The following is a 26718-nucleotide window of genomic DNA, read 5'->3' as shown; positions in this document are numbered from 1 at the left end:
GGAGATAGTAATTGTAGGACATTCCCTGTTTTTTTTTTTTTTTTTTTTTTGGTGGGAGATTAAGATTGGCAATTTGGCATTTCTGCTAGAGTGCCATCCCTGTGTGTGCCATCTCTCTCACATAGTGGGCCATAGAAAGCCTTTTCATTTTTCTGTATTTTTTTTGTGGGGTGTATAAATTCTCCCTGATAAAAATACAGTGGGAGATTAATATTGGCCTTTGGGCTTGTGTGCCAGTCCTGAGTGTGCCATCTCTCTCACAAATAGTGGGCCATAGAAAGCCTATTTTATTTTTTTTGGGGTTTTATAAATTCTCCCTGAAAAAAAGGGAGATTAATATTGGCCTCTGGGCTTGTGTGCCAGTCCTGAGCGTGCCATCTGTGCCAGCCCTAGGCGTGCCATCTCTCTCACAAATAGTGGGCCATAGAAAGCCTATTTAAATATTTTTTTGGTTTTATAAATTCTCCCAGAAAAAAAGGGAGATTAATATTGGCCTCTGGGCTTCTGTGCCAGTCCTGAGCGTGCCATCTGTGCCAGTCCTGAGCGTCCCATCTCTCTCACAAATAGTGGGCCATAGAAAGCCTATTTTATTTTTTTTTTGGGTTTTAGAAATTCTCCCTGGAAAAAAAAAGGGAGATTAATATTGCCCTTTGGGCTTGTGTGCCAGTACTAAGCGTTCCATCTCTCTCTCTCTCTCAGTCAGTGGGCCATAGAACGCCTATTTTTGGTTTTATTTGTTTTCTAAATTCTCCCTGAAAAAATCATTTTATTTTATTTGGTTTCTAAATTCTTCCTGATAAAATCATATTTTTTTTATTATTTTTATTTCTAAAGTCTCCCTGAAAAAAAAAAAAAAAAAACAACCAAAAAAACAGTGGGAGATTAATATTGGCCTTTCTGCTTGTGTGCCAGTCTTGACTCCTGGGTGTGCCATCTCTCTCTCTCTCTCTCTCTCTCTCTCTCTCTCTCCAATTGTGGTCCATAGAAAGCCTATATTTTTTTTCCTTGATTTGGGTTCTAAAATCTACCAGAGAAAATAACTACATCAATCATTGGTAGAAAAATATTGGCCTCTGGGTTTGTGTGCCACTCCTGACTCCTGTGTGCGTCATCTCTCAGTCAGTGGGCCATAGAACGCCTATTTTTGGTTTTATTTGTTTTCTAAATTCTCCCTGAAAAAATCATTTTATTTTATTTGGTTTCTAAATTCTTCCTGATAAAATCATATTTTTTTTATTATTTTTTTTTCTAAAGTCTCCCTGAAAAAAAAAAAAAAAAACAGTGGGAGATTAATATTGGCCTTTCTGCTTGTGTGCCAGTCTTGACTCCTGGGTGCGTCATCTCTCAGTCAGTGGGCCATAGAACGCCTATTTTTGGTTTTATTTGTTTTATAAATTCTCCCTGAAAAAATCATTTTATTTTATTTGGTTTCTAAATTCTTCCTGATAAAATCATATTTTTTTTATTATTTTTTTTTCTAAAGTCTCCCTGAAAAAAAAAAAAAAAAAACAACCAAAAAAAACAGTGGGAGATTAATATTGGCCTTTCTGCTTGTGTGCCAGTCTTGACTCCTGGGTGTGCCATCTCTCTCTCTCTCTCTCTCTCTCTCTCTCTCTCTCCAATTGTGGTCCATAGAAAGCCTATATTTTTTTTCCTTGATTTGGGTTCTAAAATCTACCAGAGAAAATAACTACATCAATCATTGGTAGAAAAATATTGGCCTCTGGGTTTGTGTGCCACTCCTGACTCCTGTGTGCGTCATCTCTCAGTCAGTGGGCCATAGAACGCCTATTTTTGTTTTTATTTGTTTTATAAATTCTCCCTGAAAAAATCATTTTATTTTATTTGGTTTCTAAATTCTTCCTGATAAAATCATATTTTTTTTATTATTTTTTTTTCTAAAGTCTCCCTGAAAAAAAAAAAAAAAAAACAACCAAAAAAAACAGTGGGAGATTAATATTGGCCTTTCTGCTTGTGTGCCAGTCTTGACTCCTGGGTGTGCCATCTCTCTCTCTCTCTCTCTCTCTCTCTCTCTCTCTCCAATTGTGGTCCATAGAAAGCCTATATTTTTTTTCCTTGATTTGGGTTCTAAAATCTACCAGAGAAAATAACTACATCAATCATTGGTAGAAAAATATTGGCCTCTGGGTTTGTGTGCCACTCCTGACTCCTGTGTGCGTCATCTCTCAGTCAGTGGGCCATAGAACGCCTATTTTTGTTTTTATTTGTTTTATAAATTCTCCCTGAAAAAATCATTTTATTTTATTTGGTTTCTAAATTCTTCCTGATAAAATCATATTTTTTTTATTATTTTTTTTTCTAAAGTCTCCCTGAAAAAAAAAAAAAAAAAAAAAAAAAAAAAACAGTGGGAGATTAATATTGGCCTTTCTGCTTGTGTGCCAGTCTTGACTCCTGGGTGTGCCATCTCTCTCTCTCTCTCTCCAATTGTGGTCCATAGAAAGCCTACATTTTTTTTCCTTGATTTGGGTTCCAAAATCTACCAGAGAAAATAACTCCATCAATCATTGGTAGAAAAATATTGGCCTCTGGGCTTGTGTGCCACTCCTGATTCCTGTGTGCGTCATCTCTCACTCAGTGGCCCATAGAAAGCATATAGTTTGTTACATTTGTTTTCTAAATTCTCCCTGCAAAAATCTATTTTTTTTTTTTTGGGGGGTTTCTAAAGTGTTCCTGAAAAAAATAAAAATAAAAAAAAAATAATAGTGTGACATTAATATTAACATTTGTGCTTCAGTGACAGTCCTGCGTGTGGGGCATCTCTCTAATTTGCAGCCACCAAAAAAAGAGTGTGTAACATTGGGCCTGATTTTCGCTGTGGTCTCACCAACCTGTAAAGGGGTAGCTAAATCATACTGAAGTTATAGCTCACCGTGTAAGTTGTGTGACTGCAACAAATAACGTTAGTTTGGTTACGTTTTTAAAACAATGAGGAAGTCTAGTGGAAGAGGTCGTGGCCGGGGGCGTTCATTGTCAGCTGGTAATGAGGGTAGTGGTAGTGGTGGAGCATCAGGTGGTCGTGGGGGAAAAAATATTGCACCTAAGTCTGGAGCTGTGGAGCCAGGTTCGTCGTCCGGCTACACAAGGCCTCGAACGCTCCCTTTTCTGGGATTAGGAAAACCGCTTTTAAAGCCGGAGCAGCAAGAGCAAGTTTTGGCTTATCTTGCTGACTCAGCCTCTAGCTCTTTTGCCTCATCTCGTGAAACTGGTAAAAGTAAAAGCAGCGCGTCGTTAGTGGATGTTCACGGTCAGGGACAAGTCACTTCCTTGTCCTCTTCAGCAAAAACAACAACAGAGAAGAATGCAGCAGGCGACACAACGGGTTACTCCATGGAGCTCTTTACACATACCGTCCCTGGCTTAGAAAGTGAAGCAGTTAACAGTCCATGCCCATTACAAATTGAATCTGACATGGAGTGCACTGACGCACAGCCACAGCCAGACTACTATGCTGGTCCTTTGACTCAGACCACAACATTGCCCTCGCAGGGTGCTGATCAAGAATCAGACCCTGATGAGACTATGTTGCCCCATCACGAACGCTATACCACCGAACGACACGGTGACACAGACGAAGTTGCGCAGGAGGTACAAGAAGAGTTATTAGATGACCCAGTTCTTGACCCCGATTGGCAGCCATTGGGGGAACAGGGTGCAGGCGGCAGCAGTTCTGAAGCAGAGGAGGAGGAGGGGCCGCAGCAGGCATCAACATCGCCACAGGTTCCATCTGCCGGGCCCGTATCTTGCCCAAAACGCGTGGCAAAGCCAAAACCTGGTGGAGGACAGCGTGGCCATCCGGTTAAAGCTCAGTCTGCAATGCCTGAAAAGGTATCCGATGCTAGAAAGAGTGCAGTCTGGCATTTTTTTAAACAACATCCAATTGATCAGCGCAAAGTCATCTGTCAAAAATGTTCTACTTCCTTAAGCAGAGGTCAGAATCTGAAAAGTCTCAATACTAGTTGCATGCATAGACATTTAACCACCATGCATTTGAAAGCTTGGACTAACTACCAAACGTCCCTTAAGGTTGTTGCACCCTCGGCCAATGAAGCTAGTCATCAACGCAACATCCCTTCCGGCAGTGTAGGACCACCATTTAGCGCACCACCTGCTGTATCTGTGCAGGTATCTTTGCCAGGCCAAAGCAGTCAGGGTCAGGGAATCACCAGTTTCGTAGTAGGAAACACTGCATCTAGGGCACCGGCGGCAACAATACCATCTCCCACCGTCTCTCAGTCTGCCATGTCCACCGGCACCCCCGCTAGTTCCACGATCTCCAGCTCTCCAGTCCAGCTCACCCTACATGAGACTATGGTTAGAAAAAGGAAATACTTAGCCTCGCATCCGCGTACACAGGGTTTGAACGCCCACATAGCTAGACTAATCTCGTTAGAGATGATGCCCTACCGGTTAGTTGAAAGCGAAGCTTTCAAAGACCTGATGGACTACGCTGTACCACGCTACGAGCTACCCAGTCGACACTTTTTTTCCAGAAAAGCCATCCCAGCCCTCCACCAGCATGTTAAAGAGCGCATCGTCCATGCACTCAGGCAATCTGTGAGCACAAAGGTGCACCTGACAACAGATGCATGGACCAGTAGGCATGGCCAGGGACGTTACGTGTCCATCACGGCACACTGGGTAAATGTGGTGGATTCAGGGTCCACAGGGGACAGCAAGTTTGGGACAGTTCTGCCTAGCCCACGGTCTATTAAACAGTTGTCTGTAGCCGTTCGCACCCCCTCCTCCTCCTCCTCCTCGTCCTCCTGCAGAAGCAAGAGCTCGTCCACAGACCGCAGTCGCACAAACACTCCATCCGCACCTGCCACTGTTGCACACCAGGTCTCCCATTATGGGGCAGCTACTGGCATACGTCAGCAGGCTGTATTGGCTATGAAGTGTTTGGGCGACAATAGACACACCGCGGAAGTTCTGTCCGAGTTCTTGCAGCAAGAAACGCAGTCGTGGCTGGGCACTGTAGATCTTGAGGCAGGCAAGGTAGTGAGTGATAACGGAAGGAATTTCATGGCTGCCATCTCCCTTTCCCAACTGAAACACATTCCTTGCCTGGCTCACACCTTAAACCTGGTGGTGCAGTGCTTCCTGAAAAGTTATCCGGGGTTATCCGACCTGCTCCTCAAAGTGCGTGGACTTTGCGCACATATCCGCCGTTCGCCTGTACACTCCAGCCGTATGCAGACCTATCAGCGTTCTTTGAACCTTCCCCAGCATCGCCTAATCATAGACGTTGCAACAAGGTGGAACTCAACACTGCACATGCTTCAGAGACTGTGCGAACAGAGGCGGGCTGTTATGTTTTTGTGGGAGGATACACATACACGGGCAGGCAGTAGGATGGCAGACATGGAGTTGTCAGGTGTGCAGTGGTCGAAGATTCAAGACATGTGTCAAGTCCTTCAGTGTTTTGAGGAATGCACACGGCTGGTTAGTGCAGACAACGCCATAATAAGCATGAGCATCCCCCTAATGCGTCTGCTGATGCAAAGTTTGACGCACATAAAGGATCAGGCGTCTGCACCAGAGGAAGAGGAAAGCCTTGATGACAGTCAGCGATTGTCTGGTCAGGGCAGTGTACATGACGAGGTACCGGGCGAAGAGGAGGTGGAGGATGAGGAGGATGATGGGGATGAGTATATTTTTAATGAGGAAGCTTTCCCGGGGGCACGGGAAATTGGTGGCGTGGCAAGGCCGGGTTCTGGTTTTTTGAGGGACACAAGTGACGTAGATTTGCCTGCAACTGCCCCTCAACCAAGCACAACCGCAGATTTGACAACGGGAACTTTGGCCCACATGGCGGATTATGCCTTGCGTATCCTCAAAAGGGACACACGCATTACAAAAATGATGAACGATGACGATTACTGGTTGGCCTGCCTCCTTGATCCTCGCTATAAAGGCAAATTGCAAAATATTATGCCACATGAGAACTTGGAACTAATATTAGCAACAAAACAATCAACTCTTGTTGACCGTTTGCTTCTGGCATTCCCTGCACACAGCGCCCGTGATCGTTCTCACACGAGCTCCAGGGGCCAGCAGACCAGAGGTGTTAGAGGGGCAGAAATCAGAAGTGGCGTTGGACAGAGGGGTTTTCTGACCAGGTTGTGGAGTGATTTTTCTATGACCGCAGACAGGACAGGTACTGCAGCATCAATTCAAAGTGACAGGAGACAACATTTGTCCAGTATGGTTACAAACTATTTTTCATCCCTTATCGACGTTCTCCCTCAACCGTCATTCCCATTTGATTACTGGGCATCCAAATTAGACACCTGGCCAGAATTGGCAGAATATGCATTGCAGGAGCTTGCTTGCCCGGCAGCTAGTGTCCTATCAGAAAGAGTATTCAGTGCTGCAGGTTCAATACTAACAGAAAAAAGGACTCGTCTGGCTACCCAAAATGTAGATGATCTAACCTTCATTAAAATGAACCACAACTGGATTTCAAAATCTTTTGCCCCACCCTGCCCGGCTGACACCTAGCTTTCCAATGAAAAGGTCTTGCCTGTGGACTATTCTGAATGACTTTTCCAATCTCGTAATTTTCTTCACCTGATTGTCCAGCATACGACATGTTTCCACCTCACGAAATGGCCAAACTCCCCACACGGGGCCGTGCTATCGCCACTTTGCGCTTGGACCCTTGAGAGTGCTGTTTGTCTGAAGAGGTGGGTGTGGCCGCTTTTGGTCGACGGCACTGCCACTGGGTCCCTCATAGTACAATAAAGTGTCTCTGGCGGTGGTGGTGCGCACCCAACGTCAGACACACCGTTGTAATATGAGGGGCCCTGTGCCTGTACCGCCGGCCACAAGACAGTTCCCCCCCCCAGCTCAAACAGTGCTCTACCACTAGCAAAATTATCTCTCACAGCTTCACCAATGTGTAGTCTAGCCGCTGACATCCTTCAATGCCTGGCACTGACAATACCATTGTTTTGACATTTTTGTTATGTTAGGCCTTCGAAGCCTGTCTGCGGTCCCTTCTTTCTACAACTACTACACTGACCAGGCCACTGCTGGCCGTGTTACCCTGGAACCAATTTAAAAGTGCCTACAGTCAGCCCAATTTTGTTATGTTAGGCCTTCGAAGACTGTCTGCCGTCACTCCTTCCACTAGACTTCCACTGACCATACACTGCTGCCCATGTACCCCTGGAACCAATTTAAAGTGCCTACAGCCAGCCCAATTTTGTTATGTTAGGCCTTCGAAGCCTGTCTGCGGTCACTCCTTCCACTAGACTTCCACTGACCAGACCACTGCTGCCCGTGTACCCCTGGAACCAATTTAAAAGTGCCTACAGCCAGCCCAAGTTTGTTATGTTAGGCCTTGGAAGCCTGTCTGCGGTCACTCCTTCCACTAGACTTCCACTGACCAGACCACTGCTGCCCGTGTACCCCTGGAACCAATTTAAAAGTGCCTACAGCCAGCCCAAGTTTGTTATGTTAGGCCTTCTAAGCCTGTCTGCGGTCCATTCTTTCAACTACTACTACACTGACCAGGTCACTGCTGCCCGTGTACCCCTGGAACCAATTTAAAATTGCCTACAGCCATGTGTTATTATTTTAGGCATTCGATGCCTGTCTGCGGTCCATTTTTTCAACTACTACTACACTGACCAGGTCACTGCTGCCCGTGTACCACTGGAACCAATTTAAAATTGCCTACAGCCATGTGTTATTATTTTAGGCCTTCGATGCCTGTCTGCGGTCACTCCTTCCACTAGGCCTCCACTGACCACACCACTGCTGTCCGTGTACCCCTGGAACCAATTTAAAATTGCCTACAGCCAGCCCAATTTTTTTATTTTAGGCCTTCGATGCCTGTCTGCGGTCCATTCTTTCAACTACTACTACACTGACCAGGTCACTGCTGCCCGTGTACCCCTGGAACCAATTTAAAATTGCCTACAGCCATGTGTTATTATTTTAGGCATTCGATGCCTGTCTGCGGTCCATTTTTTCAACTACTACTACACTGACCAGGTCACTGCTGCCCGTGTACCCCGGGAACCAATTTAAAATTGCCTACAGCCATGTGTTATTATTTTAGGCCTTCGATGCCTGTCTGCGGTCACTCCTTCCACTAGGCCTCCACTGACCACACCACTGCTGTCCGTGTACCCCTGGAACCAATTTAAAATTGCCTACAGCCATGTGTTATTATTTTAGGCCTTCGATGCCTGTCTGCGGTCACTCCTTCCACTAGGCCTCCACTGACCACACCACTGCTGCCCGTGTACCCCTGGAACCAATTTAAAATTGCCTACAGCCATGTGTTATTATTTTAGGCCTTCGATGCCTGTCTGCGGTCACTCCTTCCACTAGGCCTCCACTGACCACACCACTGCTGTCCGTGTACCCCTGGAACCAATTTAAAATTGCCTACAGCCATGTGTTATTATTTTAGGCCTTCGATGCCTGTCTGCGGTCACTCCTTCCACTAGGCCTCCACTGACCACACCACTGCTGTCCGTGTACCCCTGGAACCAATTTAAAATTGCCTACAGCCATGTGTTATTATTTTAGGCCTTCGATGCCTGTCTGCGGTCACTCCTTCCACTAGACTTCCACTGACCACACCACTGCTGCCCGTGTACCCCTGGAACCAATTTAAAATTGCCTACAGCCAGCCCAATTTTTTTATTTTAGGCCTTCGATGCCTGTCTGCGGTCCATTCTTTCAACTACTACTACACTGACCAGGTCACTGCTGCCCGTGTACCCCTGGAACCAATTTAAAATTGCCTACAGCCATGTGTTATTATTTTAGGCCTTCGATGCCTGTCTGCGGTCACTCCTTCCACTAGGCCTCCACTGACCACACCACTGCTGTCCGTGTACCCCTGGAACCAATTTAAAATTGCCTACAGCCATGTGTTATTATTTTAGGCCTTCGATGCCTGTCTGCGGTCCATTCTTTCAACTACTACTACACTGACCAGGGCACTGCTGGCCGTGTACCCCTGGAACCAACATCAGAAAATATAAAAATAAGTATTTTGCTTATAAAAAAGAAAATACTGGTGAGATATCAAATGCAGACATTTTAACATTAAAAACAAACACACAACTAAAATCTGGTACAGTACTAAAAATGGCCACCAGCTACAATTACTTTCTCCTGCAAGTAGTTAACTGAAAGTTTTTTTAAATTGAAAACACACATATGGCATCCACCGAGTGTTGTCCTGTCGCGTCTTCTTTATATTATTGCCGAGAAGATGCAAAATAATGAAAATAATAAAATCATTAATTACCAAAATAATAGAGAAAGTCAACACCACATTGCAAATAAACATTCATTCCAAATAAAGAAGCAGGGCGCGTCCGAGGGTGAGTATATACCTAATAAGAATATAATCACCCTCGGACGCGCAATGCTTATTTCCAACAGCCTTCCTTCCTAAGAATCAGCCCTTCCGTCGTGTAGAGAGACGTTGTGTTACACTCCAAGGTGTTCCCCAGGTTGCCTTTCCTGAGCTTCGATCTTCCGGCTCTCGTTTAGTAGTTCTTGGAAACTACTCTGCATTAGGCCTTCAAATTGGGTATGGGGTGTAGAGAGATGGTGTGTTCCACTCCAAGGTGTTCCCCAGGTTGCCTTTCCTGAGCTTCGATCTTCCGGCTCTCGTTTAGTAGTTGTTGGAAACTACGCTGCATTAGGCCTTCAAATTGGGTATGGGGTGTAGCGAGAGGGTGTGTTACACTCCAAGGTGTTCCCCAGGTTGCCTTTCCTGAGCTTCGATATTCCGGCTCTCGTTTAGTAGGTGTCGGAAACTACGCTGCATTAGGCCTACAAATTGGGTATGGGGTGTAGAGAGAGGGTGTGTTACACTCCAAGGTGTTCCCCAGGTTGCCTTTCCTGAGCTTCGATCTTCATGCTCTCGTTTAGTAGTTGTCGGAAACTACGCTGCATTAGGCCTACAAATTGGGTATGGGGTGTAGAGAGAGGGTTTGTTACACTCCAAGGTGTTCCCCAGGTTGCCTTTCCTGAGCTTCGATCTTCCGGCTCTCGTTTAGTAGTTGTTGGAAACTACGCTGCATTAGGCCTTCAAATTGGGTATGGGGTGTAGCGAGAGGGTGTGTTACACTCCAAGGTGTTCCCCAGGTTGCCTTTCCTGAGCTTCGATCTTCCGGCTCTCGTTTAGTAGTTCTTGGAAACTACACTGCATTAGGCCTTCAAATTGGGTATGGGGTGTAGAGAGAGGGTGTGTTACACTCCAAGGTGTTCCCCAGGTTGCCTTTCCTGAGCTTCGATATTCCGGCTCTCGTTTAGTAGTTGTCGGAAACTACGCTGCATTAGGCCTACAAATTGGGTATGGGGTGTAGAGAGAGGGTTTGTTACACTCCAAGGTGTTCCCCAGGTTGCCTTTCCTGAGCTTCGATCTTCCGGCTCTCGTTTAGTAGTTGTTGGAAACTACGCTGCATTAGGCCTTCAAATTGGGTATGGGGTGTAGCGAGAGGGTGTGTTACACTCCAAGGTGTTCCCCAGGTTGCCTTTCCTGAGCTTCGATCTTCCGGCTCTCGTTTAGTAGTTCTTGGAAACTACACTGCATTAGACCTTCAAATTGGGTATGGGGTGTAGAGAGAGGGTGTGTTACACTCTAAGGTGTTCCCCAGGTTTCCTTGCCATTGCTTCGGTCTTCCGACTCTCGTTTAGTAGTTGTAGAAAAGTACACTGCATTAGGCCATACAAAATGGGTATGGGGTGGAGAGAGATGGTGTGTTACACTCCAAGGTGTTCCCCAGGTTGCCTTTCCTGAGCTTCTATCTTCAGGCTCTCATTAAATTGTGGTTAAATGGAACAACTGCATTTGGCGTACTAGTTGGTTTGGGGCCTACTATCGGTGTCTGCCACTCCTTGCTGTTCTCCTCCACTGAACAAAGCTGTGCCGCCTGTTTACTACGGTTGCCAATTTTGAACTGCATTTCGACTACTTACTGATTTGGCCCTACTCTCTGTGTCAGCCTCTCATTCCAGTTGTCCTCCACTGCAATGCCCCCTGGTTATTCCTGTGTTACCAATTTTGAACTGCATTTAGCCCACTTTCTTCTTTGGGCCTATATCTGTGTTTCCACTTCATCGTGCCCATTGCCCAGCCAGTGATAGATGAGTCTGCTGGTACATTGACCCATAACGCAACATTCCCCGTGCACGCTACACAACAACATTGTGACCCTGCTGAAAGTCAGGTTGCTCTTCCCGCATACCATACCACCTTACACGGGGACAAAGAGGAAGGTGCAGATGAAAGTGCAGGTTCCTTCATCAGGTGGGGGGAGGAATACTAGTTGGCGACGTCACTGGCACAGGGCCTCTCATAGTACGCAAAAGTGTTGCTGCCGGTGGGAGGCGCCCCCGCCGTGCAAACACACCGCTGTACTTTGAGGGGCCCTGTGCCAGTGCCAATGCCAACGAGTGGGCCCCCCCTGCTTGCTCAGGTTCACAGCACTTGCAAAGTTGAAATACTTACCTCTCCCTGCTCCACTGCCGTGACGTGGTCCAGATTTCCTGGGCCCACTAATTACTTGAACCAGCCCTACCCCCCACAACTTTAGCCAAATGACCCCCAATTTCAAATGCCTTCCAATTATTATAAGGTAAATTACGCTTGACAAGCTTCATTAAGAAGAATGGATGGTTTTGACATTAAAATGGCCACTCTAGGTGTTTTCCTGGCCCCCACTCACTGCCGACTATGCTGCCCCATTGACTTGCATTGGGTTTCGTGTTTCGGTCGATCCCGACTTTACGTCATAATCGGCCGATTTCACTCGACTCGACTTTGGACATAGTCGGGTTTCGCAAAACCCGGCTCGACTCTAAAAAGGTCAAGGTCGCTCAACTCTACTTGAGGATACTCACCGGCTCAGATAACCCCGGAGAGTCGGGCACAAAACTCCTAGACAGAGCATCCGCCTTCACATTTTTTGAGCCCGGAAGGTATGAAATCACAAAATCAAAACGAGCAAAAAATAACGACCAACGGGCCTGTCTAGGATTCAAGCGCTTGGCAGACTCAAGATAAGTAAGGTTCTTATGATCAGTCAAAACCACCACGCGATGCTTAGCACCCTCAAGCCAATGACGCCACTCCTCGAATGCCCACTTCATGGCCAGCAACTCTCAGTTGCCCACATCATAATTACGCTCAGCAGCAGAAAATTTCCTGGAAAAGAAAGCACATGGTTTGAACACTGAGCAACCAGAACCTCTCTGTGACAAAACCGCCCCTGCACCAATCTCAGAAGCATCAACCTCGACCTGGAACGGAAGAGAAACATCAGGTTGACACAACACAGGGGCACAGCAAAAACGACGCTTCAACTCCTGAAAAGCTTCCACGGCAGCAAAAGACCAATTAACCAAATCAGCACCCTTCTTGGTCAAATCGGTCAATGGTCTGGCAATGCTAGAAAAATTACAGATGAAGCGACGATAAAAATTAGCAAAGCCCAGGAATTTCTGCAGACTTTTTAGAGATGTCGGCTGAGTCCAATCCTGGATGGCCTGAACCTTAACCGGATCCATCTCAATAGTAGAAGGGGAAAAGATGAACCCCAAAAATGAAACTTTCTGCACACCGAAGAGACACTTTGATCCCTTCACAACAAGGAATTAGCACGCAGTACCTGGAAAACCATTCTGACTTGCTTCACATGAGACTCCCAATCATCTGAGAAGATCAAAATGTCATCCAAGTAAACAATCAAGAATTTATCCAGATACTCACGGAAAATGTCATGCATAAAAGACTGAAAAACAGATGGAGCATTGGCAAGTCCAAACGGCATCACCAGATACTCAAAATGACCCTCGGGCGTATTAAATGCCGTTTTCCATTCATCTCCCTGCCTGATTCTCACCAGATTATACGCACCACGAAGATCAATCTTAGTAAACCAACTAGCCCCCTTAATCCGAGCAAACAAGTCAGAAATCAATGGCAAGGGATACTGAAACTTAACAGTGATCTTATTAAGAAGGCGGTAATCAATATACGGTCTTAGCGAACCATCCTTCTTGGCTACAAAAAAGAACCCTGCTCCCAATGGTGACGACGATGGGCGAATATGTCCCTTCTCCAGGGACTCCTTCACATAACTGCGCATAGCGGTGTGTTCAGGTACGGACAAATTAAATAAACGACCCTTAGGGAATTTACTACCAGGAATCAAATCGATAGCACAATCACAATTCCTATGCGGAGGTAGGGCATCAGATTTGGACTCTTCAAATACATCCTGAAAGTCCGACAAGAACTCTGGGATGTCAGAAGGAATGGATGACGAAATAGACAAAAATGGAACATCACCATGTACTCCCTGACAACCCCAGCTGGTTACCGACATAGAGTTCCAATCCAATACTGGATTATGGATTTGTAGCCATGGCAACCCCAACACGACCACATCATGCAAATTATGCAGTACCAGAAAGCGAATAACTTCCTGATGTGCAGGAGCCATGCACATGGTCAGCTGGGCCCAGTACTGAGGCTTATTCTTGGCCAAAGGTGTAGCATCAATTCCTCTCAACGGAATAGGACACCGCAAAGGCTCCAAGAAAAATCCACAACGTTTAGCATAATCCAAATCCATCAGATTCAGGGCAGCGCCTGAATCCACAAACGCCATGACAGAATACGATGACAAAGAGCACATTAAGGTAATGGACAAAAGGAATTTGGACTGTACAGTACCAATAACGGCAGAGCTATCAAACCGCCTAGTGCGTTTAGGACAATTAGAAATAGCATGAGTAGAATCACCACAATAGAAACACAGTCTGTTCAGACGTCTGTGTTCTTGCCGTTCTACTTTAGTCATAGTCCTGTCGCACCGCATAGGCTCAGGTTTACTCTCAGACAATACCGCCAGATGGTGCACAGATTTACGCTCGCTCAAGCGACGACCGATCTGAATGGCCAAGGACATAGACTCATTCAAACCAGCAGGCATAGGAAATCCCACCATTACATCCTTAAGAGCTTCAGAGAGACCCTTTCTGAACAAAGCCGCTAGTGCAGATTCATTCCACAGAGTGAGTACTGACCATTTTCTAAATTTCTGACAATATACTTCTACATCATCCTGACCCTGGCATAAAGCCAGCAGATTTTTCTCAGCCTGATCCACTGAATTAGGCTCATCGTAAAGCAATCCCAGCGCCTGGAAAAATGCATCAACATTACTCAATGCAGAATCTCCTGGCGCAAGAGAAAATGCCCAGTCCTGAGGGTCGCCGCGCAAAAAAGAAATAATAATCAAAACCTGTTGAATAGGATTACCAGAAGAATGAGGTTTCAAGGCCAAAAATAGCTTACAATTATTTCTGAAGCTCAGGAACTTAGTTCTGTCACCAAAAACAAATCAGGAATCGGAATTCTTGGTTCTAGCATCGATTTCTGATCAATAGTATCTTGAATCTTTTGTACATTTACAACGAGATTATCCATTGAGGAGCACAGAGCCTGAATATCCATGTCCACAGCTGTGTCCTGAAGCACTCTAATGTCTAGGGGAAAAAAAAGACTGAAGACAGAGCTAAGAAAAAAAAATGATGTCAGGATTTCTTTTTTCCCTCTATTGGGAATCATTGATGTGGCTCCTTGTACTGTTATGGCTGGCAATCAGGCAACACAGCGTGCAGTAATCAGCGCACATACAGAGATCTGGCAATAACCAAAAACAATAGGACGAGCTCTGAGACGTGGAATCTCTGTAGACTGCAGTACCTGATCTATCCTCACACAACTATAAGCAGCAGTGGATTGCGCCTATCACTACCTATGCAACTCGGCACTGCCTGAGGAGCTGACTGGCCTGAAGATAGAAATACAAGCCTGACTTACCTCAGAGAAATACCCCAAAGGAATAGGCAGCCCCCCACATATAATGACTGTTGGCAAGATGAAAAGACAAACGTAGGAATGAAATAGATTCAGCAAAGTGAGGCCCGATATTCTAGACAGAGCGAGGATAGCAAAGAGAACTATGCAGTCTACAAAAAACCCTAAAAGGAAAACCACGCAAAGGGGCAAAAAGACCCACCGTGCCGAACTAACAGCACGGCGGTGCACCCCTTTGCTTCTCAGAGCCACCAGCAAAAGAAAATAGCAAGCTGGACAGAAAAAACAGAAAACAAACTAGAAGCACTTATCTAGCAGAGCAGCAGGCCCAAGGAAAGATGCAGTAGCTCAGATCCAACACTGGAACATTGACAAGGAGCAAGGAAGACAGACTCAGGTGGAGCTAAATAGCAAGGCAGCCAACGAGCTCACCAAAACACCTGAGAGAGGAAGCCCAGAGACTGCAATACCACTTGTGACCACAGAAGTGAACTCAGCCACAGAATTCACAACAGCACACATGCTGCCTAGCCTTTTCCATTACACTTATGTTGAGCCACAAAATAATTGCCCAACATATTCTCAAATCCCTGGTATTAATACATTTTAAAGAAAATTAATTTTGCATCAGTTATGCAGAAATAAATACTGTACAAATTCCGGAAAAGAGATTTCCTGTAGGAAGATGGCTGAGTATAAATCTTTATTAATATAACAATGATTTATAGTATAATGATACTGTGATGAAGCTATCACTTAGGAGAATAAAGGTTCCAGAAAATAAATTAACCATCATAATCTCTATCTACTAAAGATTTCTCCACTCTTCAATAGCGAGCAAGCTTGTCTGATTTTCATGGACAAAGGGGGTTAACTGTATCTAGCAAAGCAAGAGTTCAGTGCTTTTTTTCTAAAGGGGATCTGGCTGTGTTCCTGGGATGGTCGGTTGGAAAACAGTCTAGCACAGCTGGGAGCCTTTCAGGAAACAACAGAACGAAGAACAAAAAGTCTTTTACCGGGGCACTGACTCCACAAAACCTTATATTCCCAATAACTGCGCAGGGCAACAGCCAGGGATTGATCCGCAGCAGAGAGGACAACCTCCTCATAATTATTCATGACATCCCGGTGAACAAAAGGCTCAAGATTAAGAGCCATCACATATAAAGACATGTATCCGAGCAGTCCCTCAACCCAAGCTGTGTTCCTGCAGAAAACAAGACGGCCCAGCCCAGAGGTAGCGTGGGACATCATCAAATCAAAGAGAAGGGATTTAGTACAATCAGCCAAATTGGCTGTTGCAGCTGAACTGGTCATTAGCGACCTATAGAGTTTCATTTCCATCTGGTCTCCAATGACACACACATTCCAGAGGTCTGATGAGTCCAATGACTAAATGTTTTGGAGCAGTGCTTGGTAGACGGTCTGTTTTCTCAAGCACGAACGCCTGCAGATTGCGGCTATGGTGCAATGGCATGCCAGGCCTGTAATGGTCCTCATTAGCTTGATCCCTGCGGTAACCTGTGCTGGGAGGGGGAGTTCTTATGAAAGATTGAAGGATTTGCTAATACAGAGTATGGACTAAAGTACATTAACCTCTTGCAATCAAATGTTCAGTTTTAAACACTTTTGCAGAACTTTCATATCTAAATAAGTAAATCGTCTACATGTAATATCAGTATGGAGTTCTATATTAAACAATTTTCTAATATTAAACCTGAAAATCTTAGCCCTCTCAAAATCACTATTGATGTTTCAATTTCCCTGGGATATTTTATTGTCTAATATTTTTCAGCAGCTTTTATAATTTTTTGCATTACGTTTATTGATGTGAATAGGGGGTAAGACATTTTTTTTCCAACTAAATCACTCCTTTCGTAAACAAGAACGATCCTCTAACGGAGAAAATTTTTAAAATGAAGTTAGAATAGGCTGCCATCTCGCCTGTCCACTAAACTTTGATGTTTCCATAGCTTCCCACCTTAATCACTGGATCCATTGCACTCATAAAGGGATCATTCTGAAAGAAGCATATTCAGTTGAAGTATATTAGTTGCTGCATATGCTATTTTCTAATGTTTTGGTATAGGTTTACGATAACCTCACCTAAGATTATCCCAATTTTTAACGATAGCTATCAAGTGGCTCAGATTAAATTCGAGCATTATTATGAAGGGGCTATGTCAGACTAATTAAAGAAAAATTGCTAAATATGTGATATCCCAAAATTGTACCTATAATTGCTGCCTTCCTTTTTTCAAATATAGGTTTACACGCGTAGACAGGTATCTTGGGTTCCTTATAAAGGCTATACTTTGTCCTGTCATCTGAAGGAACAATCATGTTCTGACTGTACAAATCTACTGTACCCAAATACTGGTTTTATAAATTTCCCACAAATCATAGTGTAATACTTTGCTTAAGCAATGGTGCCCATATATCAAATTTTCTAACACAAATATCTCCATACAGCGCACAAGTAATAGAATTGCCAAGAAAAATGGCCATATAAAAATGGCTGCCAAAGCACCAATTAATTGTGTCATCCTTAATAATCCCTCTAATGGCAGCCACAGTTTTTAGGAAACCCCTTGACTGACAGTATATGAAACTGATATAATGAAGTTTCAAAATTTTTCGTCATTTAATGAACAGCTGACATAATGGCAAAACAGACATCAATCCATCCAACGTTTCGGCACCATTGCCTTTACTAGGGAAGGCTGTATGTGAATAATGTCGAAAGAGTCCCAATATTCAGGGTGACGCGGTGAAAATAATGCCAATATCGATAGGTAGGAACTGTCACAATGCTGTGACATTAAGAAGCTGGCGTGCTTCCGGTGGGTATATGCAATGAGGTGAGATTATGTACGGAGACTTATTTACAAGGTAATCTCCATGGTAAAAAAATATTCAAAGTGACTCATACTAGTCAAACCAAAGACTTATCTGTACACAGCATTGTTTCAGAGTTTTTGCCATCAGCATACAGTAGTATAATGGTTGGCTGAACGCAGGACCTAGATTGAGCTCAATGAGGATAGTAGAAGGAGATGGACGGCTTTCCTGTGCTGCTGTCAATATCCCACAAAAGATAAAGTTAATCAATAAAATTAAAACATTTGTTTATTCTGTGGTTTGGATCTACGTGTTTCAAGGTACTTCAAGCTTGTCTTCAGGAAATAACCACATTCAGTATGTGGCTATTTCCTGAAGAGAAGGTTGGAGTACCTCGAAACGTGCAGATCCATGCCACAAAATAAACAAATGTTTTTATTTTATTGATTCTCCTTTATCCTATGTGGACTATTTACAGCCGCACAGGAGAGCCGTCCATCTCCTTCTACTATCCTCATGGTCTATCATGCAGGTTTCATTATTTTGCATAACACATACTTAAACAATTTAATACTTGCACTTTTTACCTCTTGCTTCTCACTCTTACTTCTTGAGGGTATGCGCACATGTTCAGGTTTTTTTGCATTTTTTCGCGATAAAAGCGCTATAAAAACTCATTAAAAACGCATGCATTATGCATCCTATCATTTAGAATGCATTCAGCAATTTTTGTGCACATGATGCATTTTTTTCCGCGAAAAAAACGCATTGCGATAAAAAAAGCAGCATGTTCATTAATTTTGCGTTTTTTTCACATTTTTCCCGCTATTCTATGCATTTGGAAAAAACGCAAAAAAAAAAAAAAACGCATCAAAGACGCATAAAAAACTCATGCGGATTTCTGGCAGAAATGTCCGGTTTTTGTCAGGAAAATTTCTGCCAGAAATCCTGACGTGTGCACATACCCTAATACATTGTAACCTTGCAATCAGGGCCTTCACTTCTTTTGTTTGTATTGTTTTTTATGGTTGAAATAGTTAATGTTGAAAGAAGACACAAGTCCATAGAGTTCAACCTATGATGTAATGTCTTGGAAGTAAAAAAAATATTTTAGGGGAAATTTCCTCCTTTAGCCCAAATATTGCCAATATTGACTAGTTCGTATAAGCTGTAATATAAAATTTTTCAAGAGAGGCATCCAGGTCCTTCTTGAACTTGTTAATGTCTTATATTTTGTGCACATGTACTGTCTAAATGGTGAAGTGCTGCAAAATATGTTGACTCAAAATAAAATTTATTATAAAAGGTATAACGTCGTTATACAAAATTGATCTTGGTTGTACAAACAAGGCGTGGCTCCCCTTTTTGTACTAGGAATTTCATCTATCCGGGTTCCCATGGGCAGGTGTCTGAACAGTCGGGCCTGTATTCTGCTTAACTTCATTAAGTTGGTTGATACAAGGTGAGGTTTTAATACTAGAGATAGGATAGTACCATCCTGATTGGGTATACCTTGTCGTGGTGGGATAGCTTTTACAATTTTTCAAAATAGTGTTAACTACGTACCCTATGTTATTTAAATGTACTACTATTACTATTTACTTATATACTTGCTACAAGGTTTAAGCTCATTTTGCTATTTTTCTTGGGTTTTGTGAAATGGCCACAGCGCAAACATGCTCCTATACATTGCACGTATACCAACATAAGCTCCAATTCATTGATTTGGTTTAGTTGACAATTTTGTCAAAAAGTGTATTTCATAAAAACATTGCTGACTTTTATGACGGTACATAACGTCAGTATAGTTTAGAAGATGCAATTATTTTGTAATGTCTTGTCTGTCCTTAAGTAGCTATTAGAAGAACACTATGTTCCTTACTTACTGTACATAATATCTTTAGTTTCAAAATGGACTTTACCCGAAATGCCCTTTACAGGATTAAAAAAAAAAAATAAAAAATCATATTACAAATGAAAAGGGTCTTGGGATGTTCTGTCTTTTTGTCATTCTCAAAAATGATTTGGCTTGGTAAAAAAAAAAATTACCGTATAATAAATTCTGTATAATTATATATTGTGTCATAACAGATTTTAAAAAGGTAAAATAGAAATAGAAAAAAAAAAAAAAAAAATGAAGGACATGTGATCTGTTGTATGAAAAATTGTAAGACTGGGACTTCTCGATTACAGTTTGGAGCTCTCAAATAAATCAATTTCTAGGCGTAATTTCTAGCCTTCAAAAACGTTCAGCATTAGAGCCAGAATGGAGAAGAAAAAAAACAATAATGGTCTGGATGAAGAGAGCACACTTAAGGTCTTATACGCAGGCATCGTTCTAGGCTGCTGGTCTGAATAATACAAGCTTAGGTTACACATGTTGCTCTCTTCCAGCAAAGAACTGGAGCTGCGGAATGTTCCTCATCTGTATTTTCTGCAACTTTGTAAAGTCTTGTTGCTTTGCCTGTTCCAAAAATTCGGCACGGAACATTATTTAAGTGTCTACAACTGTGGTAAGATTTTATATTTCTCTACATCTGCATTTCTTCATGCTTAGACCTTGGAATTACGTTTAATGCCCATTATCTATTGGTTTTTATTTTCAATATTTTCATTTTTTCAGTGTCTTTATCTTTTGTTGTTATTTGATTATTTTTTACCCTTATTGTAGCTCTTTCCTCACTCATAAACAGCTGGATGACCATTCTATCTATTCTTGTGGCTGTGTTAAGTGCAGTATGTTAGTTTTTAGATTTCTTTAAGGTCATATATTTCATTTTACTCATGATAAATTATTTTTCCTCGTTTTTAAAACAACTACATCCTTGTCTCCTGTACTCAAGCTTGCCACAGCTACTTTATATGGACCAGTTTAATCCTGCATAAAAATGGAGAAAATTGCTCTCAATAACTGTGGTGAGACAAAAACATTATCAAAAATATAAAATATATAAGTTTTATTGTTAGCTCACTCACAAATATAAAATACAATATCAACAACCAAATACATGGATAAGTGAAAAGGAGGGGAATAGATACAGATGCAAAACGTCTCCAACACATTCCCTACATACATCAAATGATGGCACATAATATCAATGCATCAGTGTAATTAACTCACATAAGAGTCGACATCAGTCTGTTCAAAAAATATGTATATGTATATAAACACGGGGCATAGTGAGTACCTGCATATAAGTGTTGCTGCTCTACCTATATATAAAGTGGCAATCAGTGCAAAGCACAAAAGGTTCTTACCCATGTGGGGGAAAGGTGGATCGATGACCGAGGACGTATGTATCAATAGCCCCGACGCGCGTTTCGTGTTTTCGGGCTTCTTCGAGGGGCTGTCATATGGACTATATGTGTTGTGAATTCCGCTCTTGGGCTCCCTCCGGTGGTTGTAAATGGCACTTTTGTGAGTTCTGCTCTTGGGCTCCCTCCGGTGGTTTTAAGTGGTATGACTGCTCCTTGGATTTAGAAGTCTGCAGCTGCTTCCACTGATTGTCTTTCTGCTCGGCTATTTATGCCTGGCTCTTCCCTTCAGCAGTGCCACTTGTCTATGGTTCCTGGTTGGATTCACATCTCTCTTGGATTTCCCTGATATCCTGACCAGTTCAGCAAAGTTAAGTCCTTGCTTGCTCTTTTTTGTCCACAGGTTGTGGACTTATTCATTCTGTGCTTTCTATGTTTTGTCCAGCTTGTCAGTATGGATTAATTCAGTTAAGCTGGAAGCTCTGGGAAGCAGATTTACCCTCCACACTTTTAGTCAGGTGTGGAGATTTTTGTAAACTCTGTGTGGATTTTTGTAGTTTTTAATACTGACCGCACAGTATTCTATCCTGTCCTATCTATCTAGCTAGACTGGCCTCCTGTGCTACATCCTGGTTTCATTCTGTATATGTCTTTTCCCTCTCCACTCACAGTCATTACTTGTGGGGGGCTATCTATCCTTTGGGGATTTTCTCTGAGGCAAGATAGTTTTCCTGTTTCTATCTTTAGGGGTAGTTAGTTCTCAGACTGTGACGAGGTGCCTAGGGAGTGACAGGAGCATCCCATGGCTACTTCTAGTGTTGTGTTGAGCTTAGGGACTGCGGTCAGTACAGGTACCACCTCCTTCAGAGCTCGTCCCATGTTGCTCCTAAACCACCAGTTCATAACAGTACAAGTGGCCAAAAATGAATTAAATGCATCTCAAAAGAAGGAAAAAAAAATTCTGAGCCATTTTTTTTTCTGTGCTCTGTTTTGTCTTTTTTTTCCTCTTGATCTCTGGGTGGTTCAGGATTTATGCTCTGGCAAGGATGTTCAGGGTTTGTTTTCTCGTGTGGATCAACTTGCTGCAAGAGTACAGAGTTGTCCAAACTCCGGCTTTGGAGCCTAGAATTCCTACTCCTGATTTGTTTTTTGGGGACAGATCCAAGTTTTTGAACTTTAAAAATAACTGCAAATTGTTTTTTGCTTTGAAACCCCGTTCTTCTGGTGATCCCATTCAGCAAGTTAAAATCATCATATCCTTGCTGCGTGGTGACCCTCAGGACTGGGCATTCTCCCTTGAATCAGGGGATCCGGCATTGCTGAATGTAGACGCATTTTTTCAAGTGCTCGGATTATTGTATGACGAACCTAATTCGGTGGATTATGCAGAAAAAACCCTGTTGGCCCTGTGTCAAGGTCAGGAAGCGGCAGAATTATACTGCCAGAAATTTAGGAAATGGTCTGTGCTCACTAAATGGAATGAGGATGCTCTGGCTGCTATTTTCAGAAAAGGTCTTTCTGAAGCCCTTAAAGATGTTATGGTGGGCTTCCCTACGCCTACTGGTTTGAGCGAATCTATGTCTCTAGCCATTCAGATTGATCGGCGTCTGCGTGAGCGCAAAGCTGTGCACCATATGGCAGTGTCCTCTGAGCAGAGTCCTGAGCCTATGCAATGTGATAGGATTTTGACTAGAACAGAACGGCAGGAATTCAGACGTCAGAATAGGCTGTGTTTTTACTGTGGTGATTCTGCTCATGTTATTTCTGATTGCCCTAAGCGTGCTAGGAGGGTCGCTAGGTCTGTTACCATCAGTACTATACAGACTAAATTTCTTTTATCTGTGACCCTGATTTGCTCATTGTTGTCCTTTTCTGTCATGGCATTTGTGGATTCAGGCGCTGCCCTGAACTTAATGGACTTAGAATTCGCCAGGTGCTGTGGTTTTTCCTTGCAGCCTTTGCAGAGCCCTATTCCTTTGAGGGGCATTGATGCTACACCATTGGCCAATGATTAACCTCAGTACTGGACGCAGATGACCATGTACATGGCTCCAGCACATCAGGAAGATTGCCGTTTTCTGGTGTTGCATAACCTGCATGATGTTGTTGTACTGGGTTTTCCATGGATTCAGGAACATAATCCGGTGCTGGATTGGAAAACTATGTCTGTGACTAGTTGGGGTTGTCAAGGGGTACATAGTGACGTTCGTTTGATGTCAATTTCCTCTTCCTCCTTTTCTGAGGTCCCTGAGTTTTTGTCGGATTTCCAGGATGTATTTGATGAGCCCAAGTCCAGTTCCCTTCCTCCACATAGGGACTGTGATTGTGCTATTAACTTGATTCCAGGTTGTAAGTTCCCTAAGGGCCGACTTTTCAATCTGTCTGTGCCAGAGCATGCCGCCATGCGGAGCTATGTTAAGAAATCTTTGGAGAAGGGGCATATTCGGCCGTCTTCGTCACCATTGGGAGCGAGTTTCTTTTTTGTTGCTAAGAAGGATGGCTCCTTGAGACCCTGTATAGATTATCATCTTCTTAATAAGATCACGGTCAAATTCCAAAACCCCTTGCCTTTGCTTTCTGATTTGTTTGCTCAGATTAAGGGGGCTAGTTGGTTTACTAAGATTGACCTCCGAGGGGCATATAATCTTGTTCGTATTAAACAGGGTGACGAATGGAAAACTGCATTTAATACGCCCGAAGGCCATTTTGAATACCTTGTGATGCCATTCGGGCTCTCTAATGCTCCATCTGTGTTCCAATCTTTCAGGCATGATATTTTCCGCAATTATCTTGATAAATTCATGATTGTATATTTGGATGATATTTTGATTTTTTCCGATGGTTGGGAGTCTCATGTGAAGCAGGTCAGGATGGTTCCATTGTTTTTTCAGCATGTGGTTCGTTTGCATGGCATTTCGGAGAATATTGTGTCTGACAGAGGTTCTCAGTTTGTCTCTAGGTTTTGGCGGGCCTTTTGTGCTAGGATGGGCATTGATTTGTCTTTTTCTTTGGCGTTTCATCCTCAGACTAATGGCCAATCTGAGCGAACTAATCAGACCTTGGAAACCTATTTGAGATGCTTTGTGTCTGCTGATCAGGATGATTGGGTGGCTTTCTTGCCGTTGGCCGAGTTTGCCCTTAATAATCGGGCTAGTTCGGCTACTTTGGTTTCACCTTTCTTTTGTAATTTTGGTTTTCATCCTCGTTTTTCTTCGGGGCAGGTTGAGCCTTCTGATTGTCCTGGTGTGGATTCTGTGGTGGACAGGCTGCAGCAGATTTGGACTCATGTGGTAAACAATTTGACGTTGTCTCAGGAAAAGGCTCAACGTTTTGCTAACCGCCGTCGGTGTGTTGGTCCCCGGCTTCGTGTGGGGGATTTGGCTTGGTTGTCTTCTCGTCATGTTCCTATGAAGGTTTCTTCCCCTAAGTTTAAGCCTCGGTTTATTGGTCCTTATAAGATTCCTGAAATTATCAATCCGGTGTCTTTTCGTTTGGCTCTTCCAGCCTCTTTTGCCATTCATAATGTTTTCCATAGATCTTTGTTGCGGAGATATGTGGTGCCCGTTGTTCCCTCGGTTGATCCTCCTGCCCCGGTGTTGGTTGAGGGAGAGTTGGAATATGAGGTTGAGAAAATTTTGGATTCTCGTTTTTCGAGGCGGAGGCTTCAGTATCTTGTCAAGTGGAAGGGTTATGGCCAGGAGGATAATTCTTGGGTTGTTGCCTCCGATGTCCATGCCGCCGATTTGGTTCGTGCTTTTCACTTGGCTCGTCCTGATCGGCCTGGGGGCTCTGGTGAGGGTTCGGTGACCCCTCCTCAATGGGGCTTACTGTTGTGAATTCCGCTCTTGGGCTCCCTCCGGTGGTTTTAAGTGGTATGGCTGCTCCTTGGATTTAGAAGTCTGCAGCTGCTTCCACTGATTGTCTTTCTGCTCGGCTATTTATGCCTGGCTCTTCCCTTCAGCAGTGCCACTTGTCTATGGTTCCTGGTTGGATTCACATCTCTCTTGGATTTCCCAGATATCCTGACCAGTTCAGCAAAGTTAAGTCCTTGCTTGCTCTTTTCTGTCCACAGGTTGTGGACTTATTCGTTCTGCGCTTTCTATGTTTTGTCCAGCTTGTCAGTATGGATTAATTCAGTTAAGCTGGAAGCTCTGGGAAGCAGATTTACCCTCCACACCTTTAGTCAGGTGTGGAGATTTTTGTAAACTCTGTGTGGATTTTTGTAGTTTTTAATACTGACCGCACAGTATTCTATCCTGTCCTATCTATCTAGCTAGACTGCCCTCCTGTGCTACATCCTGGTTTCATTCTGTGTATGTCTTTTCCCTCTCCACTCACAGTCATTACTTGTGGGGGGCTATCTATCCTTTGGGGATTTTCTCTGAGGCAAGATAGTTTTCCTGTTTCTATCTTTAGGGGTAGTTAGTTCTCAGGCTGTGACGAGGTGCCTAGGGAGTGACAGGAGCATCCCATGGCTACTTCTAGTGTTGTGTTGAGCTTAGGGACTGCGGTCAGTACAGATACCACCTCCTTCAGAGCTCGTCCCATGTTGCTCCTAAACCACCAGTTCATAACATATATGGACCAGTCCCTAATTTTTCATAAGTCAATATATAAACTATTTCTTTGTACTGCCTAAGCCTGTATTTTACAGCATGAATCGGATAATTTCAGAAGCTGATTAGGAAATAGTGGAACATACTACAAATTTAGCCTATTGAGAGGAAATGCTTATAAACCAAAGGAGAATGTAATTCAGATGTTTTGTAAATCAATCTTGGCGTTCAAAAGGTTCATTGGTAGTGTTGAGCGATACCGTCCGATACTTGAAAGTATCGGTATTGGATAGTATCGGCCGATACCCGAAAAGTATCGGATATCGCCGATACCGATACCCGATACCAATACAAGTCAATGGGACACCAAGTATCGGAAGGTATCCTGATGGTTCCCAGGGTCTGAAGGAGAGGAAACTCTCCTTCAGGCCCTGGGATCCATATTAATGTGTAAAATAAAGAATTAAAATAAAAAATATTGATATCCTTACCTCTCCGGAGGCCCCTGGACATCACCGCTGGTAGCCGGCAGCCTTCTTTGCTTAAAATGAGCGCGTTTCGGGCCTTCCATGACAGAATGAGGAGTTTAGGGCCTTAGAATGATGTCACGGCTTGTGATTGGTCGCGTGGCGGTCACATGAGCGGCACGCGACCAATCAGAAGCCGTGACGTCATGGAAGGCCCTAAACGCGCTCATTTTAAGCAAAGAAGGCTGCCGGTTACAAGCGGTGATGTCCAGGGACCTCCGGAGAGGTGAGCATATCAATATTTTTTATTTTAATTCTTTATTTTACACATTAATATGGATCCGATACCGATTCCCGATACTACAAAAGTATCGGAACTCGGTATCGGAATTCCGATACCGCAAGTATCGGCCAATACCCGATACTTGCGGTATCGGAATGCTCAACACTATTCATTGGTGCTCAATAGCAGATCCAGTAGATTATGGCTCATATATGAGACAAATGGAAGAGTGGAGTAATGGTTTCAAAGAACTTTGCTTTTTTTTTTGGTTATATGAGCTATTTGTAGAGAACCCATATCTTGACATTTTGCTGTGATCTATAATTTTCCCTTTCCTGACATTTCATCTGGGAATAATGTAACTATTGGCATGGCTAAACTCATTTTTCTTTCCATATTAGCAGAAGCCCCATATTTTATAGTGAAACA

Source organism: Ranitomeya imitator, chromosome 2 (assembly GCF_032444005.1).
Source record: "Ranitomeya imitator isolate aRanImi1 chromosome 2, aRanImi1.pri, whole genome shotgun sequence".
NCBI lineage: Eukaryota > Metazoa > Chordata > Amphibia > Anura > Dendrobatidae > Ranitomeya > Ranitomeya imitator.
The sequence above is the reverse complement of the archived record's forward strand: the minus strand, read 5'-3'. Positions refer to the sequence as shown.